This window comes from Tympanuchus pallidicinctus, unplaced genomic scaffold (assembly GCF_026119805.1).
Source record: "Tympanuchus pallidicinctus isolate F22 unplaced genomic scaffold, pur_lepc_1.0 scaffold21, whole genome shotgun sequence".
Taxonomy (NCBI): Eukaryota; Metazoa; Chordata; class Aves; order Galliformes; family Phasianidae; genus Tympanuchus; species Tympanuchus pallidicinctus.
Window position 1 is genome coordinate 4,852,048 of NW_026294733.1, and position 12,809 is coordinate 4,864,856.

Consider the following 12,809-nt stretch of genomic DNA (forward strand, 5'->3'; position numbering starts at 1 on the left):
ACTTTCATTTAGATGCGGTTTTGAGGAATGCCAGCTCCCATTCCAAAATTCCCACCGACAGTTTTTCAGCTGACTCCAAGCTAGTGTAATCTGTCCCTTAGAAAACCATACCAAAGCATCCAATCCCTACCACCTAGAGGCCGCAAAGTTGTGTCTAACTGATGTTAAACTGGGCAGAGTTTGTTTTCATGGAAAGCCAAAAGAAAACTACTGCACAGAAGGGACCTGTGGCAGGGGAACCCCACCAGACATTGGGACACTGACAGCTGGCCGAGGATAAGCAGAATGACTGCCTGCCTTGTTGTGTGGCCACTGGCAAGGTGGGCCTTTCAGCAGAGCTGCAGCAGCACAAGAGCTGCTCTGAACACCTTGGCACACAGCTGCTGCTGGAAGTGCTGAGACAGGCACGCTGAGCTACTGGGGGATCTTTCCCCAGTGTTGCAATGTGTATTGCTGTCAAAAGAAAAAAGAGGAAAATAACATTTCTCTCCTTGTCTCCACCAAGCCCAGCTCTTACTCCTCTGGTCCGCTTTTGCAGGCTTTTGTTGTCCTCTCTGTTAAGTAACAGGAGTTGTGATGTTTCAGCCTTCTTTTGTACATTTCTGCAAAGCTCTGTGGTTTCTGTCCTCAGTAGCTGTAGAAAAAGGGACAATGGAGTGGCTAAAAATTGCTGTTTGGTGTGCAGATTCAAACGTGATTGTAGGAATCTCCAGCCATAGCGGGGGTGGTGGATTCTATTGTGGGAAATGACAGAATTCCCCCAGATATTCCTTACTGGCAGTTTTACTGGTGGCAATACCCTCTGCTGACAGTCTTCAGAGAGAACGCTGGTTTTTCATTGATTGTTTCTGCACCAATTTTATTTTACAGAGAACGGAGAAATAAATTTGTGTGTATTTTTTACTTCAAAAAGCTTGAAAGTGGACAATTGACTCTTATCTTAATCCTTATCTGTAACTGGGAGAGATGTGGATATGAATGCTGGACTGTTAGGTGGATGAAGAATTGGTTAGATGATCATAGCCAGAAGGTTGTTGTCAATGACTCTGTGTCCAGGTGGAGGCCGGTCATGAGTGGTGTCCCCAGGGTTCCATTCTGGACTGGTGCTCTTCAGCATCTTGATCACTGACACTGAAAATGGGATTGGGCGCATCCTCAGCAAGATTGCTGATGGCACCAAGCTGAGCGGTGCTAATGACACAACAGAAGGAAGGGATGCCATCCAGAGGGACCTGGGCAGGCTTTAAAAGTGGGCCCCTGTGGACCTAGTGAGGTTCAACAAGGCCAAGTGCAAGGTGAATCCCAATATGTGCACAGACTGGGAGATAAACCCGGTAGAGAAGGACTTGGGGGTTTTGGTTGTGGATGCCCCATAGATGCCTTGAAGGAGTTGAAGGCCAGACTGGATGGAGCCCTGTGCAGCCTGATTTAGTGGGGAGCAACCAGTCTTTGGCAGGGGTTGCAACAGGGTGATCCTTAAGGTACCTTCCAACCTAAGCCATTCTGTGATTCTATGATTAATCAGGTAATTTTTTTCTCCATTCGTGTCTTTAAAACCGGATCTTTACAAAGTTGTGTTTGGCAAATATTATGTGGGAAATGAGTTGCTCTAACTTCAGGCTCTAACTTCAAGTATATAAGCAATTCCACTCTAAGTTCTGTTCCTTGTCTGCATTGGGTATCAAGAACTTACAAACTCATTATTTAAATGGGGACCAGGGCATACATCTTAAAGCATTAGCAGGTGCCACCATGACACACAGTGAGGCAGCTGCCAAGTGAGTTGTCCACTTTTATTTTGTGTTTCGTGACAGCTTTATTGCTTCTTCTCCTTTTAAACACACTTATCATTTTTTCATAAATTCTGAATACTGCAAGCTGTTCTGAAAGCAGATTTTTTAACCCACATTCCCAACCAGCTCCTGTCAACTTGAATTGTCTGAATAAGAGACTTACTGGTTGATATTTATTGCTTTGTGACATCATGTTTCTAATGCTCAAAATGCACATTTTTAAAAGAATTAGCCTAGAATGCTAAGAAGACGAAAGTGAAACACTGCTTCCCTCTCGTGGTGTCCCTCCCGATTGCACTCTGAAATGCTGCGCCAGTATAATAAATAAAAATGGCAAATGATATTGTTTTTGTGTTATTCTGATGACATTTGCAGAGTATCACTTTCTCACTGATCTGCAGCCAAGTGTTTATTCCCATCCTGCTGCTGTTGTTGCAGTGCTGGATGGAGGCTTTCTCCCCAAAGCTGTATAAGCACACAGTGTCAGCCTTCAATAGGCTGATAGAAGACATCAGAAGCTTATCTCGTTAGGACCCGCTGTTCGTGGGCAAGTTCTCCTCTCTCAGCTGCATTTGAATCGATTCTCTGTTTGGGGGGAATTCCTGAGTATCACCTATGGTGTGCTGAGTAATGAAGTGGATTAGTGGCAGTGGGATAAGGCATGGGGAAAAGCTGTGAGCCCTCTTGCAGAGAGTGCTGATGCAGCACGAGCTGTGTTACAGGCTGCTGGGCCAGCACAGGGCAACAGACAGCACAATGGGCTGTATTATGGCATTTCTGCACTTGCTGTTATTGTATTAATGTCTGGAGGGCTCAGCCAAAATCCCGTATCTCCATCCAAAAGGACACTAAAGTTTCAAAGGAAAGACATGGAAATGTAGGACGTGGTTTACATTAGAAAAGGAACATAGCAGGAGACAGGATAAAAATATCTGTGGTCATGAATAAGTGTGAGGAGTTGAGTCAAGAGATTTGGATTTACTACTTTTTTTCTTTTTTTGTAGTGCAAGAATGAAGGCATGTGCTGGCAGCGATAACAGGATCAGCAGGAGCTGATAAAGCAGCTTTCCTCCACGGAGCGTGTAACTGAGCAGAGTGTGAGGAATGGATAACCCTGAGGGCTCTGCAGGGTTTGCAGAGGTCCATGTGTGGAACTGGAGATGCCCTGGGGAGGCTCCTCTCATCCACACCTGCTGCAGGGTGCTGGGTGCGAGGAGAGGACACAGGTGCAGCACAGCCCATCAGCTGCTTGCTCTGTTAATCTGCAGGCAGAGGGGCCTCCTGTGTACCAGAGCAGTGAGGAAGGTGTGTTAGTGGTGGAGTCGGGGTATGCAGGCTGCTTCATGACCCATTGCTTCTGTCTTGGCTGAGCACCAACGGACAGCGAAAACTCCTCTGGTGAAGAAGTTTGTGTTCACATGTTCCTGGGTTTTAGCTCTGCTTCCCAAACACAGAGCATTTGAAATCTGAGTTATTTCCTAGACAAAATATCCAGACAACCTCCTCACACAGGGCCGAAGAGATGGGTTCACGTGAGGAGAAATCACACAGTTTCTGGAGGGAGGAGGAGGAGGGGAGAAGAAAAGATGCTACCTCCTGTCAAAATGCTTTTGATACAATTAAAGCTGAGCCAGATGGTAATGGTACAGGCTAGTGTTACCATATGGCAGGATCAATCATGTGAGAATATGCTACGCTAAGGAATGTGTGACACTGATAGATGTTAATATTCCAAATATTTGAGACTTGTATCTTCAACGTTCTCATGGCCGTGGATGGGAGGAGAGGCACGTGGTCGGGAAGTGCTCACTTGGATTGCAGTCCTGCTCCAGTGGGAATTTCCTCCTCCGTGCTCCTCAGCAGTAGGAAACATCTGGTATGGCAATGGCTTTCCCCACGTCACACAGTGTATGTGCCTGGGCAGGTGTTTGCCTGGAAGGGAAATGGTGGCATGGGAAGGCAGAGGAGCTGACTGCACATGGGGCACCCCAGTGAGTTCCATCTGCGGCTGTGCAGGACCGCTGGTGAATTTGTGCCATGCTCAGAGTGTGGGAGATATTTCCCTTGTTGGTGAGCCCAGTGCTACCAAGAAGAGGAATGATGGGACTTTTCATCTCCCAGATTCGTGCCAGCTTTCCTAATTGTGGCATGTGGTGGTACTTAGAGGTGGAATACATTGTTCTCTTTTACATGGCTGAGTTTTACATGGAAAGGAAAAAAAAACAACCAATAAGCTGAACAAAATCTCCAGCATGCACGACACATTCACACTGAAATGTTGGATGTCTTTGCCTGGATTTATGTCAAAAGCTTGTCTCCTCCTGTCACTATTGTCTCTGAGGAGAAGCTTATTCCATACAACTCTGTTGAGTTGGAGGAATTATCTCAGGGATGATAAACTTGGCTGAAAATCTGTTTTGAACTTTTGATGATGATATCAAAAAACAATAGCGACAAGAAGAGATCTCAGCTCGTGACAACTGTTGTTTGTCCCCTGTGCTGTGTACTGCCTCCTGCTTTAGAATAGGGTCCTATTGTTACACTTCTGATAAACAAGAGGCAGTTTCTTCTTCTGCCTTATTAGTCTTTGTATGAATCGAGGAAAATAACGGTGGCTGTGTGGCACGCTGCACGCAAACTGAGAAATGACTAAGCTGAGATTTCCTCTTTCAGCTTAGCCAGGTACAGGGACTGAGTGGATTTGCTTGGCAAGCACTGTCCTTCAGCTGCAGACAGTGTGGGACTCACTGGACCATTGGCACGTGGCAGCACACTGCACACACCACAGCTTCATGGAGAGTGATGTGCATCTGTCCCAGGGGGATGGTAGCTCTGTCGTCCCTCACACTCATTACATGCGTTCCCCACTTAGGCTCCCCACTACGAAGTTAGTTTTTAATGAATGAACCCTGGAAAAAAGAAATTCTCTTTGCCAAATGTAAAAACATGTGAATTTCCTCCAGCTCTGTCAACATCACTAAGCACCAGCACCCAACAGTGAATTCTAGGTTAACTGTTGTAATCAGAAAAAAAATACTCTGCACACAGGCAGAAGTGATAAAGTAATTGGTACCATCACCCTTTCAGCAATGCTCTATTGGGTATTTCTCGTTTTGCATTTGTACATTTGATTTCTCCTGCCTAAGCACCGCATTTTGCCTTTGTCCTCATTGAGTTTCAGGTTACAGATTTCATCCCATTATCCAGATCAATTTGAATTCAGATCCAGTCCCCTGCAATGTTTACAATACCTCCTAGAGTATAAGATTGCATTATCTTTGCTATCATACAAATCAGTTATTAATGAACATGATGAACAAACCAGGCTCGTATGCTCGCACTCCAAACAGCCTCTTTGGGAAGCGCTTTCCCTCGTGCTTATGCACCCAAATCGTGGTGATTTTGTTTATGTTTCCATTTTGCTCACATGCCCCTAATTAGGCTGTCATGTAATACTGAGCACACAGACTTCTTACACTCAGGATATATCACATCTGCTTCTCCCTCATTCACCAGAGCTGTTCTGCCGGAGGAGGAAATGAGATTGATTTGATGCGATTTATTCTTGAGAAATCCATGCCGGCTCTTTCTTGTCATTTTATTATCTTCTAGGTGTTTATACTGATTATTTAATGATTTGTTCCAGTATCTTTCCAAGAAATAGAGTTAGGCAGGCGGGCGAATAACTCCCAGGGCCTCTTCTCTCCTTTTTAAAGCTGGGCAGTGTTTGTTTCTCCTGTCTCTCGGGGCCTGCCACCGTCACTTCTCAGACATAATCACTAATGCTTTAGAATTTTCCCTGGCTGTGCTCCCAAGCACTTTGGGATGGAATCCATTAGCTCTGCTGACTTAAGGACATCCACCCATTCCCACACACGCTCCTCTCTGATCCTACCCAGCCCTGCACTGAGCACAGCTCCCAGAGAGGGCACTGTGATGGAGGGCATCTACATCCCTGGGAAATGGGGTCTGGGAGCAGGCAGGGAGCTGGGATGTCCTGGCCCCCAAAGCAAGATGTGGTCCAGGCAATGGTAACAAGCTTCTGTGCTGGAGACTCTCTTCAGTAAACATCTGTGGGAAAAATAAGATTGTGGCTTTGCAGCCATCAGCTCTAAAAGTCGTGCTATCAAACAGGGATCATTTCCTGATCATTGCTTTATTCATCACATTGTCAGGGACTGTAAAATTCTGAAAAATTAGTTGCACATCCACATTGCTCTGTGAGGACATCGATGGCCTGAAAAGGGCGACAAATTCAAGGGTTTCTGGCAGTTGAAATCCCTTATAGCAGAAACTGTCCTTTTAAAACTTCCTCTTCCCTCCTTTTGCCATTCCATGACATAAACGGAGGACTGGGCATTTTCTGCATCTTTATCCAAATGCATTTTTGCTCTGATGCAGCTTTACAAACATAAGACATCCCACTGGTGCCAAAGGCAGTCACACATGTAGTGACCAGCACATGTGGGACACACCACTCCCCTATTTGGGTAATGGAGCTGAATATACCAGAACGCAGAAGCACTGGTGCATGCATCTTTAACATGAAGACATTATTGCTAGTGGGCAAACCAGGGTGTGTGCTTGAAATTTCCAATTAATTTATTGCATTTATTAATTATTAACTCTCAGACTGCTAGGAATACATTTACAAGGTCTAGGAATAGCAGTGGGCGAGATTAGATCATGCTTATAGCTTTCACAACAATTCAGCTTTTTATTAAATTTCCATCCAGGAGGAAACTTTATGCTGATGAAATTATTTGAGAAACTATAAAAAAAATACCATAAAAATCCAAATTGCATTCAGGGCAGCAGAGAGAGGAGGTTTTATGAGATTCATTAAAAAGCATTTATCCCCTACAAAAACACCAGTGTTAGCAAAATCCAGTTTGCTTTTAATTTAGCTGCTCAAAAGTGATCAGATCACTTTTCCTCAGTACTTAAAAACCACCCGAAACAATTAAAGAGCATTACACACCTCTCATTAAGCTTCAGACCACTAGGGTGAGCCAGACTATAGCCAATGCCAACTGCTTTGTGGCACAGAATGGAAATGATATTTTGGATCATGAGATCCAGAACAAATAATTGAAAATGCGTGAGTAGAGATCAACCCCATCAACTCAGGACTTTCCTTTTCTCCATGCCTGTGGGCCAAGGGGCTGCCTACCTCCTGAAAACCTCCACCAGGAGAAGGGGCCAAGTTCTTTAAAATTCTGCTACCCAAAGCATCCTGTTTGTCACCTCTGCCTAGGATGCATACAAAGGGCTGTTCTAGAGGAGCTGATGTGATGAGCAAGTGAAGAACACTTGGGCTTACATTCAGAGTCAATAGTCCCATGCTGTGGTGCCTCTTGGTGACTGGTGTATGGATCCTGGTTTGCCCATGAGCTGAGCCGCCCAGCTGTAAGCCAGCTCCAACTTAGAAGTTGACATTGAGCCAGAACTTAAATAGCCAGCCTTTCAGGCAGCATGAGCACACACAGCTGGCAGCCCCCTACTAAAGGATCAGCCTTGTTCACTGATGGGAGACGCTGTGCTAAATCAAGTTCAGGAGAGAAATTCAGAGACTTGTTAACACTAAAAATTGAAGCCATGAACATTAATTAGCAAAGTCTTTGTAGGTAATGTTGATCTAAGGGTGTGAGTGAGACTGAGTTAGCAGAGAAAATATCTTTTATTAGATTGATGTCATGGAAAAAAGGTGGATGAACTCTTGTATGAAGTGTTCTCTTTAAGTCCAGAACAGAGGGAACTTAATGCTATACATGGGTTGAGGCCAATGGCTCTGAACTTCACTTAACCTGTAGGACTAAAGGACAGAGACAGTGGCTGGTGCACTGGCAGGTGGGAAATGCTGGCTTCCAGCTTGGAAGTAAGGTGCTGTTGTCTGAGGAAAATAGAGCTGGAGATGAAGGATTGCAACAGTTGCAGCTTTCGTGGTGACAATTAATGCAGTGTAAACAGCCACCTCCTGGTCTTGTACACGTGGGGTGTGAGTACATGCCCCTGGCATTTGTCCCCTGCTGATGGCACTTACCTCCCCATTGTCATCTGCCTGCCTGAGTCCATGGGAGATGCTGGCACTAGCAAATACAAAGCAATTAAAAGTATTTGAAGTAGAACAGTATCCTTTCCTCCTCATTTTCCACGCTGGGCGATTTGCAATAACCTTCACTGGAGAAACACCATGAACGCTTGCATTAGAAAACATTGAAAGGACAGTGCGACTCTCTAAGAAAAAACTTCCCGGAATAGCTGGAGTAAAGCCTGCCAAGTGCTTGTCTTAGTGTTGCTGGATAAACAAACAGGGCTCTGCAGGCTAGCACAGTTAGCTCCACATCATTTAGGTTAAACGGCCACAGAACACTCCCTCATCCAGTTCTTCCAGCAGCAGAAAACAAAGCAGCACTTTGCTGTTATTTATCCCTGCTTCCATTGATGTCAGCCACTGAATAGCCCTTCAGGGGGCTTTGCTGCCGTGAACAAATGGCAAAAGATGTGCTCTATTATTCCAGAGCAGGTTGAGCCTATGGATGCTGCAGGACATGAAGGTTTTCCCTGGCATGCCCTTGTCATAGGGCATATATGAAAGCTGACCTGGCCCAGGGGTTTGACTTTCTTTCTGAAGCTGAACTCGGAAATCTCTGCCTAGGTCCAAGCAGAGCAGAGACACCTTGCTGAGCAGGAGGCAATGTGAGGTTCTTGCACAGTGCCCAGACTGTGCACTGCAGCACATTTTCATTTCTGCTTGATACACCTCTTGCTCCAAGCCTCTAAGCATCCAATTCACAACTGAATGTTAGAGCTGCTAGGTCAGAAAAGCAGGACATTCCAAAGCTTTAGGCGTGGGATTCCAAGCTCTTTTATGACAGCAGGGGTTGAAAGGACTTAAACCTTAAATTACATTGAAACAAACCTTACATGAATCCTGCCTGAGCTCTGCATTTCCCGTCAGTCTCTTGGTGCCTTCACAAAGCACTGCAATCCAGGATGGAGATTGGATACTTCATTCTGTGGAAATATGTCTAAGAAATCATGTAGCTGCATTAATGTGGCCAGAGTTGCTCTCACATCCCACACTGCCCTGTTCAGAAGATACATCCGCACTGTGTGTCTATGCACAGCAAATGAACTGTGGAGGTGGGTGCGTGCAAGAGTGAAACTGGGATGAAGGATGCTGGAGCTCTGATAACAGTGCCAGTTTAAATGTATACCAAAGTACAGCCCAATTGCCTTTCTTCTGCTTACGTTGCATCTAATTCCCTTGCTTCCCATGTTAGAGGGATGTCTGAAATGCTTTGACCATGTGTGTCTCATCTTTGTGCAGGTGGAACAGTCATCTTCCCCGGATCTTTCCGGTCTGAATGACTCAGATCCCAGTGGTGAGGCTGACTTGAAGATATTTGCTTCACCAGTTGTTTGGAAGCAATGCATACACTGCTTTCAGCAGCCCCATCTCCTGGAGCGCTCTGGCATATGGTCCCTAGGAATGCAGTCATGTTGCTTCTTTACAAAGGAAAATTAAAGGAAAAATGGGCACTTCTTCCCTGACAACCAACTCCCCACAGATCTCCCAACTGCCAAATGAGATGAAATAGAGACACATGCTTCTCTTCTCACATGGCCTTCCTCTTCAAACACGTGGTGACCCTGGAAGCTGCAGAGGGTAGGACTCCAGCAGGGGGATCTGGTACCATTCTGGTCTTATTACAGGTTTTGGTGTTTTTGATAGAACTCGCAGTTCAATCTGAATCTCTCAAATGTTTTAAACCTTTCTGTTAGTGTATTACCAAGAAAAATTGCATGCCATCGTGATTTATGCAGAAAGCCAGCAATAGCTGCAGGCTTTTATTTGTAAAACAATATTTACTCATAGAGCTGGCTGACAGCACTAGGAATACACAATAATAAGCCCCTTTTCCTCAATAGAGTCATTTCATTCTGTTCTACTGCTCAGGCTTTGAGCATCTCCATCATTTTCAATGGAAGGACAGTTAGCAGGAAGCAGCAAGGAAAGGCAGTATCAGATAACCAGTTCTAAACTTCCCTCCAAAAAGCAATAGTCACAGTCTAAATAAAGAAAGACTTGCTTACCCACCCCAAAGATCAGGCTCACCAAGTACTCCAAAAGAAGGGATATCCAGACAGAGAATCTTCCCTTATGGCAGCTAGCCCTTAAATGAGGCTTAGGGAGGGGTGGAACCTGGTGAATTGCTTTCACCTGTGCTCCCAGGGCTGGCTGTGCCCCTTCAGCAGGTGCTCAATCATCGGTTCAGGCCATGACTTAGCAATTCCCATACAAAGGGACATGTCTAATGTCAGCAGGTGCATGTGACGCTGTGTTTTGGGGGCCTATTTTCAAGAACAGGCCATCTGATTTGCTTCCTCGTTTGAACACTTTTGTGTTCCCACCCCACAAACTCCTCTTCATTTCTTATCTCTTTCCGTTCCTTACAAAAATCAGCACAGAAATGACAAATTTTGACAAAAATCATTTCCTTAGAGTTTGGCATGAAGTTCAGGAGCACAAAAAAAGAGACAATTTGGAATTTCGCAGCCAGGGCTGTCTGCAACCTCAGTGCAAGGAAGGACAGAGGATGCCCTGGTCCCTGGTGGAGTCGGTTTCCCCTGGCAGTCCCTCAGTCTGGCTGTGTGGAGATGGTTAGCTCTGGGACTGACAAACAGCTTGCTGAACGTTTGTTCCACTTTGCCAGGCAGCAGAGAAAAGGCTCTCCTGACTCTCCTGGTTCCACACTGCGCCATGCTGTGCACCTCAAGCACTGCACTTAGTGGGATTTGGGAACAAAGCATAAATATTTCAGCAGAGTGCTTTAATAACTGTTTGTTTGCTCAAACAATGCTGATTCTTTGGTTGTTGCTATGGTAAAAACACGTTGATTTAAACAGGAAAATGAACACAGACTGCAGAGACCGATTCCTCATGTCGGTATATACATTCGCCTCTGAAACTCGTCTCACCAGCAGAAAGGAGGGTGGAAATGCTGCTCCTGTTGTGGCTTCAGCCAGACAGTCACTTCAGTGCTCAGCCCTAGCAAAATAGTGCTGGATTTCATCACCAGAAGTGTCTGTATTCCACAAGCTGCACTCATTCTAGTGATCATAGTGCAGGATTTGAAGTTTCTTCCTCACACCACTTTATTTTTTGGATATAAAGTGTTATTGTTGTGAAGCACTAAGGCTGCAGTGATTAGGCATCATCCCTTCGTGTGCCAGAGTGCCTGTGGGAAGGTAGCTGGAGTCAGTGCTAGAGAACTACTGCCAAAAGCACAATGCAAATAAAGAAAATGTGCTTCAGCAAATAAACAAAAATGGAAAGGCTAACAGATAAGGTCCCAGCAGGAAGCTGGATGAATTCTGCCACTTCAGCTGTGCTTGTTTAGACCTGTGTTTATTTAGCAGATGCCAGTATCTCTTACTTGGAAGTGCTGGGCAATTCCTATTCAAAGAGATCATCCAACCTCGTGTGTCCATTCACTCTAAAGTGCTTAGCAAAGAAGTGTGACCGGCCTGGAGAGGACCTGCCCTTTGTGATGCTACAGGGAAGCAGACATGGGAGTAGGAGCTCCCATACCACGTTCCTTCTCTTAAACCAGAGGGGAATTTCAATTGTTCAGCTTGGGAAACAGCTGAAGGAGCTGCACAGTGCCTCATGCTGAAGCCAGCCCAGTCCCCGTGCTGATCAGATGTTCAGTGTCTCTCTTCCTATTTGTGTTCCTGCTTTGTGCCAAAGAACAGCGGCTGGCAAAGGTGGCCTTGGATGGGAGATGCCTGCTGAGTTCTGCTGAACCTCTGTGTGCTGCAGACAGCCTGGCCGGTGCTCCTCCTCCTCTTGCTGCCACGCACTGCTTGTACCCGTGGGAGCCGTTCAGCCAGCAGCAGGCCAGCTTACAGGCAGAGAAAAGGTCTTCAAACATTGCATCCAATGACTTTAAGACCAGAATCCATGGTCCTGGGGATGCTGTGAAGCAGCTGAACCAGCCGTGCTTCTGCAGGCGTGGACAGAAATCACACGCGCCTGCCCTGCAAACGCAGCAGTGCTTCCTGAGAAACCATCCGACAGCTCATCTTCCGTCAGCCCCCTCCCTGCTGCATGTTAAAGCCTTACTAACTGCACAGCTACAAGATTCTAATAAACCCCCAACATTTTCAATCAGTAGTTCATTAGCTGGGGACCTCTGGCAGACCATGCAGTCAGATGGAGTTGTCCGAGCACAGCACACTCCTGCATTAAGTCTTCCAATCTCTGCATGCTGGGATTTTGAGAAGGAGATGGCAATATGAGCTTGCTGCACGCAGAGACATCCTATCCAGACATCTATACGTGGCTGGAAGGGACTATTAGTTGGTCTCATAGGGAGCTGAAATAATTCATTTGTTACTTCTCTACATCTCCTTCTCCCACTAAATTTGAGCATTACAAAATGGCATCTGTGTGCTTTAAAGCAAATTACAAAAACCACGTGGGTCTGCCTTGCAACTGCTACGATTCGATCAAATTATGCTGCCTGATGTGAAAACCAAACCCAGTTAACACCCCATAGAAGGACGCAATAATCTTTTTATTGAAACTCTTTTCATAATACATACAAAATAAAGCACATTTTGTATTTACAGTGATTTCTTTCTCTCTTTATGAGGGTTGAAAATTAACTCAGAAATAAACACTGCAAAAATCAATGAATACTTCATCCTTTGGCCTCCGGGCTTGTTTATTCGCCAATAACTTACACTGCACAGCCAAAGAAAACCAATTCTCTCTTCACTACGTTCTGGTTGAACAACTCCATAGTAGCAGAAGTGGACACACTCTGCTATTGTTCTCTGCTGCTGCAGTAGCCAAAATCTCTCCCGATCCGCTGGAGGCAGAGCTGGGCAAACAACAATTTGCAGATTACATGGAAAGTGATGCCAGGAACATAGCAGAGGAAGATGTCCTCAGGGTTTTCAATTTGTATGGGCTGTTAGTGATTGAGACAACTGAGAATTTTC